This window comes from Macaca thibetana, chromosome 12, assembly GCF_024542745.1.
Source record: "Macaca thibetana thibetana isolate TM-01 chromosome 12, ASM2454274v1, whole genome shotgun sequence".
Classification (NCBI taxonomy): Eukaryota; Metazoa; Chordata; class Mammalia; order Primates; family Cercopithecidae; genus Macaca; species Macaca thibetana.
Genome location: NC_065589.1, coordinates 21040607 through 21050554, shown reverse-complemented (window position 1 = coordinate 21050554; position 9948 = coordinate 21040607). Strand labels below are relative to the sequence as shown.

Here is a 9948-nt window from a genome sequence, read left to right as displayed (position 1 = left end):
TCTTTGCCTGGCTAGCAGCGAGAACCACAGATTCTTTTCACATCTTTTCACATCTGAAATTTACATTGAAATACAGATATCAGTCAAAATTGCTCTCTTCCAAACAAAGACAATACAATGTTAATTAACAGAAAGTGTATTATGCTTAAAATATAACAAAGCAGAACATGGAAATCAAACAAGTTAGCTCAAGGTACTACAAAAACATGTTAAATAATGAAAGGAATATCACATTAGAAGGCAAGAGCCCTAGATTCTGTATTGTTTGATGTTGGACAAGCAGATGCATCTCTTTAAGCTTTAAGTTCTAATCTAGATCATCTTGATGGTCCCTTTCAACTCTAATACAATAACATAATCTTAGCTCTTTCAATTTCCACATATTTTCCTTGGGGAAGAATCAAGTTTCATATTCAGTCACTTCAAGGTAACTTTCTACTATTTATAAAGAAAGCAAAAATCGAACCAGGTCATATACAACTTGATGTTTTTGTACGTAAATCCCTTATTTTCTGTAAAAATTCTATAAGGAGAATAGCTGAATCCTATTTTATATTTTATATAAAAAGGTCTGTTTTCCAAAGTTTCTTGTCTGAAAACTCAAATTTATTAAAAAACACAAACTACTCTGTGTATTTAACTTTTATTATAATGTTAACCTTTATTACGTTTATGAATGCAAGCTGTGGTTCCATAGCTCTCACAACTACAGGGTCTTCATAAATAAAGCAAACCACTTAGATCTGCATATTTCAAATAGCAAGACAATAAGCAAACCAGCAGATGGATGCATTTTTAATTAGTCAACCCATTGCTATCTTTTGGTAAGAAAATTCTCTTGCAGGTTGTAACAAAATCCTTCATTGGGTGGAAAAAGAAGTACAATCTCAGAATCACATGTTTTCTAAGAGAATTATATATTTCAGTACTTTGATAACCTATTCAGATTTTGTATGGTGATAAATTAAACTAAATGATTGGTGTAAAAACAAATCAAGCAAAATAATTTAAGGTTATTGTAAATTTGAGAGATGAATAAAATTGCCATCAGTATCTAGTTTCTTTTATGTTTTAACTGAGTTAAGTAAGCCAATATGATCCAATTCAATTCAAGGCTGTTTTTGAAATATTGTGAGAAAAGATTCTACAATATTATGCTTCAATTTTTAATTTGTATTATACTGACAAATAAGTTTGGGAAAAGATGCTCTTTGCTTTGGAAAAACTGCTATAAAAATGAGAAGATAATATTTATCACAAGAAGCCAGATGCAAAACTGTGAAAGGCTTTCAGAGATTATATTGGGTAGTTCCCAATATTAAATGAGTATCTTTTTCTAAAAAGAAAAAATATAGTCTATCAGATTATCTCTTCATATGCACCGAGTAAAGGGAATGGATAAATGAAGTAATTATTTTGATAATCCAGGCACTTAAAACTTTTCTCTGAAATATCCACATGATTGATATGATAATTTTGACTGAATTAGTCAAATTGCTCTTTCACAGTTTGCCTTCTCATTACATGAGTAGATACAATCTAAGTGTGGTTGTAACATTTATAAATGCGGAACACTAAACGCATAGCTTACAGTACCTTTCAAGAGTCAACCAATTGTATATAATCACTTACCTTATGGCAACATAGGTAGTCACAATTTATCATCCTCTTCTTCAAAAGCACTTACTTAGGACTTTTCCTCTGGGACCCTGTAGCAGTGCCATAGAAAACATTTCAATGTATGACACTCGACCATTCTAACCACTCAGTTATTGCCAACTACTGTGGCATATACATATATGAAATATAGGTAACAGTGCAAACCCTGAGCAAATAGTTAAATGAATAATGTTTTCCACGATAATTAGTCCATTTAACAAAATGTGTTAATATCAAAATAGTATATACTTCTGCAGAAGCCACAAAAAAAGGCATCAATCCTAAATTGAAAGTTTAACGGGATGTTTCTATAGCAAATCTGATAACAGTTTGCTAAAATTTTTATTTAATATGACTACATTTTTATTTTTTTCCAGTTAGAAATACAGAGTAGAGGGGACTAGAGGGAAATACAAAGGCTCCAACTGATCTATTAATATTAGCAAACTCACTGTAAGAAACCGAAAGTGCCTCCTTGAATCTAGTTTCATCATCTCAATGAAAATTATGTATATAAAACTAGATTTACCTTTTGCCTTCAGAAAATGAAGGAGGAACAGATTTGTTGATTATGGCTAGAAAGATGAGAAAGATGCTTTAATATTATTAAATGAGAGAAGGCAGAAGACCTATATAACATAATTTTTCTTCTTTTTCACTGAGATGAAGAGATGGACTTTCAAACTGAAAAGAAACAGGAAGGAAAAAAGATTGAAAACTTAAGCAGTCAATAATTGGGTACTGTGTTAGATGCCAGGCTATGGTATTGACTAAAGCAGAAACAATTTCTCCAGGATGAAAGGAAAAAAAGAAAATAAAGAGAAATCTTAAATGACTATAAATCTTTGAGTACAATCCAACTCCCTCTCAAGAAAATAAGTCAACTTACATGTGCAATTGTGGATATGGTTGATGGTCTTTAAAACACATTGAGAATGAAAGAGATATGAAAAAACTGGCGAGTGACAAACGGCATCTTGGTATTTGAAGAGTGAAAAGGCTGGGTTATAGAAACTACAAACTGGTGAGATTAATGATTATCTCTGGGAAAACGTCCTAATAATCCTAACAGATTATTAAACAGATAGCTTAGCAACTTGTAGAGAAGAAAAAGGTAATTATGAAACATCAGAATTGTTTGTTTTTTTAAACATTTTGAGATGGAGACTCGTTCTGTCACCCAGGCTGGAGTGCGGTGGCGTGATCTCAGCTCACTGCAACCTCCATCTCCCTGGTTCAAGTGATTCTCCTGCCTCAGCCTCTAGAGCAGCTGGGATTACAAGCATGCACCACCATGCCAGGCTAATTTTTGTATTTTTAGTGGAGACGGGGTTCTACAATGTTGGCCAGGCTGGTCTCCAACTCCTGACCTCAAGTTATCTGCGCACCTTGACCTCCCAAAGTGCTGGAATTACAGGCATGAGCCACGGCGCCTGTCCGGGCATCAGAATTGTTACACTAAATTCAACTCGTACCTTGGTAAAAAAAAAAAAAAAAAAAAAAAAAAAAAAAAAAAAAAACCAAAAAATTGGCCCACATAGTAGGCCAATAAAGAGTTGTTAACTGCTATTATTTTCTGGTGGAATAATTTGGTCAGATAACATCATCATCTATCTTGATTTTAGAAAGACAGTTGACAAAATCTCTCATATCTTTTTTTTTTTTTTTTTTGAAACGGAGTCTTGCTCTGTCGCCCGAAAATCTCTCATATCTTAATGGGTAAGATGGTTCTGTCTAGTTCAACACACTTATCAGTGACTAAGAAGACATCAAAAGCATGTTTATCATATCTTTGGTACATAACTGAGAAGAATAGCTAATTCACTGAGCAAGAACCAGACTTAAAATTCTCCTCATGCACCGGAAGAGTAGAATAAAGCCCCAAAGTGAAATTTTACTAAGATAAACATAAAGTCCTGGGTTTATATTTTTAGAAGGTCAATTACGTAAGTCCATGAAAAGAAGCTACGACTTTATATCAGCTGATGTGAGAAAAGATCTGTTAAGTTTAGCTCAACGTGTTTCAACAACAGGATGGAGAAGATGATAAGTCAAACGCAGCTTTAGGTTCACTAAACCAAACCCTAATGTCCAGATGGAGAGAGGGGATGGTCCACGGCAGCTTTGCAACTGTCGTTGGCGCTCTACTTCCGGAGTCCACATTTTTACAGGACATTGACAAATGACAAAAATCTAGGGGAGGATCACAAGAAAGGTTGAGCCTCGAGGCCATGTCTTACGAGAAACTGTTGAGGGGAATGGGTAACGTTTAACAGAGAGAAGAAAAGCTTGGCAGACCATGACGGCAGTCCCCCAGTAAAGGGAGAGTTGTCATCCGGAAGAGGAGCACCCTCACTTGATTTTGTTCCAAGGGCAGAACTAAAAACAGCAGGTAGCTTTTTTAAAAAAAAATGTTTATGTATTCATGTTTTGAGACAGGGTCTCACTCTGTTGTCCAGGGTGGTCTTGAACTCCTGGGCTCAAGTGATCCTCTTATTTCCGGAGTAGCTGACACTACAGGCACGTGCCACCACACCCAGCCAGCAGGTAACTTTATAGAAACAGCAGATTTCTTATCAATATAAGGAAAAACCGTCTTAGAATTTGAGGTTTTCTGTATCTGCTACTCTGTTAAGTAGTGGCCCCCAAGTCTGGTTAACCATCTATCAGCACCGTTGTACGAGGGAATTCCTATGTTGATAGGAAAACTGAATTTCGTAACCTCTAAGAGTCTTTATGAAATGATGGCTGAAACAAGCAAATTGCAAGGCAATCCGGAAAGAATGAGCTCTGCAGGCTCTGCAGAGGATGACAGCTATTGAAAACGTCCATGTGGATTAAGATGGGAGTACTGATCAGAGGAGAGATTCAGAAGGGGAATTAATGATCTAGGACAGTGTTGCCTGTAAAAATATTATGTGTAACATAGATGTAAGCCACATTTATAAGCTTAAACATTTTAGCACCTATATTTAAATAGCAACAATAACTAGGAGAAATTAACTTTAATAATATATTTTATTTTACCCCATATATCTGAAATATTCCCATTTTAACAAAGACTTAAAATTAATGAAGGTATTAATGGTATATTTTACATTTTTTATATTAAGTCTTTGAGGACCTTTGCTTATATTACACTTCTAGGACATCTGAATTCAAACTAATCCTATTTTGAGTGCTCAGTAACCACATGTGGTAAGTTGCTACCATATTGGACAGCAAAGATTAGGAAAAAAGTCTCTGAGCATGGCTAGTTAAAATAAAGGGTTATTGGCAAAATCAAGCTGAACTGTACAGGTTACCAAGAAATTCTGGAGACACGGCCAACATAAAGAGGGTAACTGCGGAATGTTTTCATTTTGGCAGCCGCAAGAGTGATAAGAGCCAGGAATACAGGTGGAGTTTGACCAAACCGAGCCGAGAATCCAACTGAGGCTGAACTGCACCTGCCCCACTCCTGGTTGCTCTGGCAACCAGACTCCCTCCCCATGCTAATGACATTATAATGAGAACATCCACATGCAAATGAATTAAGCAGTAATTACAGACAGATCCTCACTTGTTCTACTAGCTCGGCTTAAGAGGGTGGTGGTTGAGAGAGGAGTTGGGGAGAGTTTGATACTACACAGGGGAGATTGGGAAAGGCAAGAATTTGAGTTACAAAATAAAACGGTTATCTGGAACCTATATAACAGGCAATAAAGTCATGTGGTTACATATTCACATTGTTACATCCATGGCTTTTCTTGCTCTTACCATTACTCACGGGAGAGAGACCACCCAGGAGGAAAAGGGGAAAGAACAGAGAAAAAACAACAACTCTATAGGAAAGGCACAGGTTTTGGGAGAAATGCCGTCTTCCTCCCCTCCTTGGTCCTCCCATTTCAGAAGAAATTACTTATGGTTTGCTCTACCTTCTAACCCATTCATGTGGAGCTACATGGAAAACATCGAAACTCTGGAAAAAGAGAAAAAGTAGAAAGAAAGCTTGTCTTTTATTCTTGGTTCTGGTTTTTCCTTAATTGCTTTTAAGTTGATCAGAGCCACGTTGTAATTAATGATGAACAAGTTGAATACTGAACTTCAGAAACTTGATAATCCTGGCCACATGGAGACCTTTACTGATGTGGGAATACTGTGTATACTGAAGTTTTGCATCTTGTAGGATTTTTTAGGTTTCTAGAATCATGCTAGGTCTCTCATTAAATATGTGTGTGTGTGTGTGTGTGTATACACACACATACACATATATATATAATACATAAAGAAAAAATCATTAATGATATGCTCAGAAAATATTCAGATCAAACAATTAGACATGCATTGGGGGTACGTCACTTTGGCTAGCATACCAATAGACGTGATAACATTATTTAGACTATATATCAATATATGGCCTTTACTTTCCATCGTTCAAGATGTTGAAGTGGGCCAGGCGCAATGGCTCAAGCCTGTAATCTCAGCACTTTGGGAGGCTGAGGTGGGTGGACCACCTAAGGTCAGGAGTTCGGGACCAGCCTGGCCTACATGGTGAAACCCCATCTCTACTAAAAATAAAAAAAAAAAAAAAAAAAAAGAAAAAAGAAAGAAAGAAAGAAAGAAAAAAAGCTGGGCATGGTAGCAGGCACCTATAATCCTAGCTTTGGGAGGCTGAGGCAGGAGAATTGTTTGAACAGGGGAGGTGGAGGTTGCAGTAAGCCGAGATCATGCCATTATATTCCAGCCTGGGCAACAAGAGTGAAAATCCATCTCAAAAAAAAAAAGATAGATGTTGAAGCGAGAATGTGGTGGGTCCTCTAGTGTGAAGTTCCGAATTTCTCTGGGTCTTCCAGCAGGAGCTGTGATCAACTATGCTGACAGCACAGGAGACAAAAGTCTGTATATCATCTCCAGGAAGGGGATCAACGGACGGCTGAACAGACTTCCCGCTGCCGATGTGGGTTACATGGTGATGACCACAGTCAAGAAAAGGCAAACCAGAGCTCAGAAAAAAGGTACCTCCAGCAGTGGTCATTTGACAACAGAAGTCATACCGGAGAAAAGATGGCATATTTCTTTATTTTAAAGATAATGCAGGGGTCATAGTAAACAATAAAGGTGAGATGAAAGGTTCTGCCATTACAGGACCAGTAGCAAAGAAGCATGGAGACTTGAGATCCCGGATTGTATTCAATGCTAGAAGCATTGCATGATTCTCCAGGATATTTGTTTTTGCTTTTTTCTTGTTTTTGTTTTTGCTTTTTTGTTTTGTTTTATTAATAAAAATAAAAATAAACTTTAAGCCAATTAAAAAGTATTTGTTCCCAAAACAAAACAAAAAACCCCCAAAAAGTATACAGCCTTTAAATGTGCGTTTATTAAGGAAATGATAATAGCCTAATTATATAGTTTTTAGTTTACTATATTCCAGGGACTATTGTAAGTTGCACAGCAACCCTGTGAGATAAGCATTATTGTCAGCCCATTTTACAGATAGGGAAACGAGGCAACTTGCCCAAGTTCCTACATGGCAGATCCAAGAACTTAATCCAGTTAGGTTGGCTCCAGAATCCACAGATGTGTATCATGAGATATTAAGGATAGATCCTTCAAAAAGAGAAACCAATCTTTGTTAATGGTTCACTAATCAACTGTTTTGCTATCTAGTAGAACTGCTAATACAGTATTGTAAAAATTATTTATTATGACTATTACATTTAGAATAAAAAATGGAACGAGTAGGCCAGTTTGCCTGGAATGGAAGGTTCACTTAGGACATAAGAGGAAGGTGTCAATAAGGGCCTAACTGTCAAGGAATCCTAACAAGAAAGGCTCTAGAGGATGCCACTGAAAGTTTTTGATGTGAGGAAAACAGTATTTGAGGAAATGTAATTTAACAGTAGAGTGCAAATATAGGAGGGAAAAGAGATGAGCTATTGGGATCAGGTAAACTATATTTTTTACCCAAGTGCATGCATGTAGTAAAGATAGTAGTAGGGATGAAAATAATCAATGAACAGAAACTTTCAAGGCAAAAACCCAAATGAAACTCTGGCTATTGGCTAGAGTGAGCTAATTGAGGAAAATGGAAAATAACAATTTAAGATTAAATCTCAGACTTTCTACCAAAGTGATGAGGTGACAGATAAGGGGAAGTTTCTTTCTTTCTTTTCTTTTCCTTTGTTTTCCTGAGATGGAGTCTTGCTCTGTCACCCAGGCTGGAGTGGTGTAGTGGCGTGATCTCAGCTCACTGCAACCTCTGCCTTGGGTTCAAGTGATTCTCCTGTCTCAGCCTCCTGAGTAGCTGGGATTCCGTGTGGGTGCCACCACATCTGGCTAATTTTTTTTTTTTTTTTTTGTATTTTTCAGTAGAGGGCATTTCACTATGTTGACCAGGCTGGTCTTGAACTCCTGACCTCAAGTGATCTACCTATCTCAGCCTCCCAAAGTGCTGGGATTACAGGTGTGAGTCAATGCACCCAGCCAAGATAAGGGGAAGTTTCAGTGGCAAATGGATTCAGACACGATTTCAGCCTGGTCATCTACGACACTTGGGACCAGAGTATTCTCTGTTGTGGGCACTTCCCTGTGCATTGCAGGATGCTTAGCAACACTCTTGGCCTCTACTCACTAGATGCCAGCAGCACCCTTCCCAGTGTGACAGTGTCTCCAGCCATTGCCACGTGTGTCCTGGGATGGGGGTGGGCTGTGGAGGGAAAGCAATAAAATCACCCTTGATTGAGAAACACTGGTTTAGGGAATTAGGGTGTGACTTTAGTAGAGGAGTTTGAGGCAGTAGGTGGGACAAACAGTTGAGAGCATCAGGAGGCCTGGGAAGGGCAAAACTGAAATTCCAGAGATGAGAGAGAGACTGAGAGAGAGAGAGAGAGACCAGAGCTGAATAGGAAGATTTGAAGGTTTTGTATTATCTCACAAAGGAGCCATAGTGGATAAGATATCGGAAGTGGGGATTTAGAACAACACCAACAAAAGAGCATAGAACTCTGGAATAAACAAACTCAAAGGAAGAAAAACTAACCATGAAGGAAACAGAGGCAGTGTCCCGAGGAGAGAAGAAGCCAAGGCTTGGCAATGTGATCAATCCCAAAGGTGAGAGCTGTGCGAAGGAGGGAAACCTGCAGTTCTCCAGGAGTGACAGAGAAGTCATTTGGATAGACACTGTTGGTTAGAGCCAGGCATGGTGCCTCATGCCTGTAATCCCAGCACTTTGGGAGGCCAAGGCAGGTGGATCACTTGAGGTCAAGAGTTCAAGAATAGCCTAGCCAACATGGTGAAACTCTGCTTCTACCAAAAATAAGAAAATTACCTTGGCTTGGTGGTACATGCCTATAATTCTACCTACCCAGGACTGAGGCATGAGAATCGCTTGAACCAGGGATGGAGAGGTTGCAGTGAGTCCAGATTGCACCACTGCACTCCAGCCTGGGCAACAGAGCGAGACCCCATGTCAAAACAAAAACAAAAACAAAACAAACGACAACAACAACAAAACCAAAACTGTTGGTTAGGATAATGAGCAGGTCCCCAGGAAAGATAAATTACATTGAGGTCTCTGTGGGTGGTGGTAGGGTGATGATGTTGAAACTAGATTTCAAAAATGTAAAGAGTGAGTGGATGGTGAAGAAGAGAGGGTGGCTGGATTATTCTTTGAGGGACCTTTGGCACTGACAGTTAGAAAATGGTAAGGTCAATTAAACAGGAAGAATTTGCCTTTTAAAGAGATAGAATGACATGGGGAGTTTTATGAAAAGCAGTCAGGGAGAAATCTCTGATAGACCAGGGTCTTAAAGAAAATTCAACAGCCCTGTTTGTTTGTTTGTTTGTTTGTTTTTGTTTTTTGAGACAGGGTCTCACTCTGTCACCCAGGCTGGAGTGCAGTGGCGCCATCTCGGCTCACTGCAACCTCTGCCTCCTAGGCTCAAGTGATCCTCCCACCTCCCAGGCTCAAGCGATCTTCCAGCCTCAGCCTCCAGCGATCTTCCAGCCTCAGCCTCCCTAGTAGCTGGGACTAAAGGCACATGCCACCATGCCTGGCTAATTTTTGTATTTTTTGTAGAGACGGGTTTTCACCATGCTGCCAGGCTGGTCTTAAACTCCTGAGCTCAAACAATCTGCCTGCCCCAGCCTCCCAAAGTGCTGGGATGACAGGCATGAGCCACTGCATCAGGCTAAAGGCCCTGATTTGGTCTTCAAACAAGAAGGCAAACTTTTGGGATGAACACAGTGCTGTAAGCACCTCTTCTTAGAAACCTCAAGAGCAAAACATGGAACAGAAAATCAAGATGC

General features: G+C 38.7%; 1 pseudogene; it reads left to right on the top strand.

The window, feature by feature from the left end:
• The first annotated feature begins 6430 nt into the window (after positions 1-6430).
• Positions 6431-6854, top strand: LOC126933029 (60S ribosomal protein L23-like; annotated as a pseudogene).
• Positions 6855-9948: the final 3094 nt, after the last annotated feature.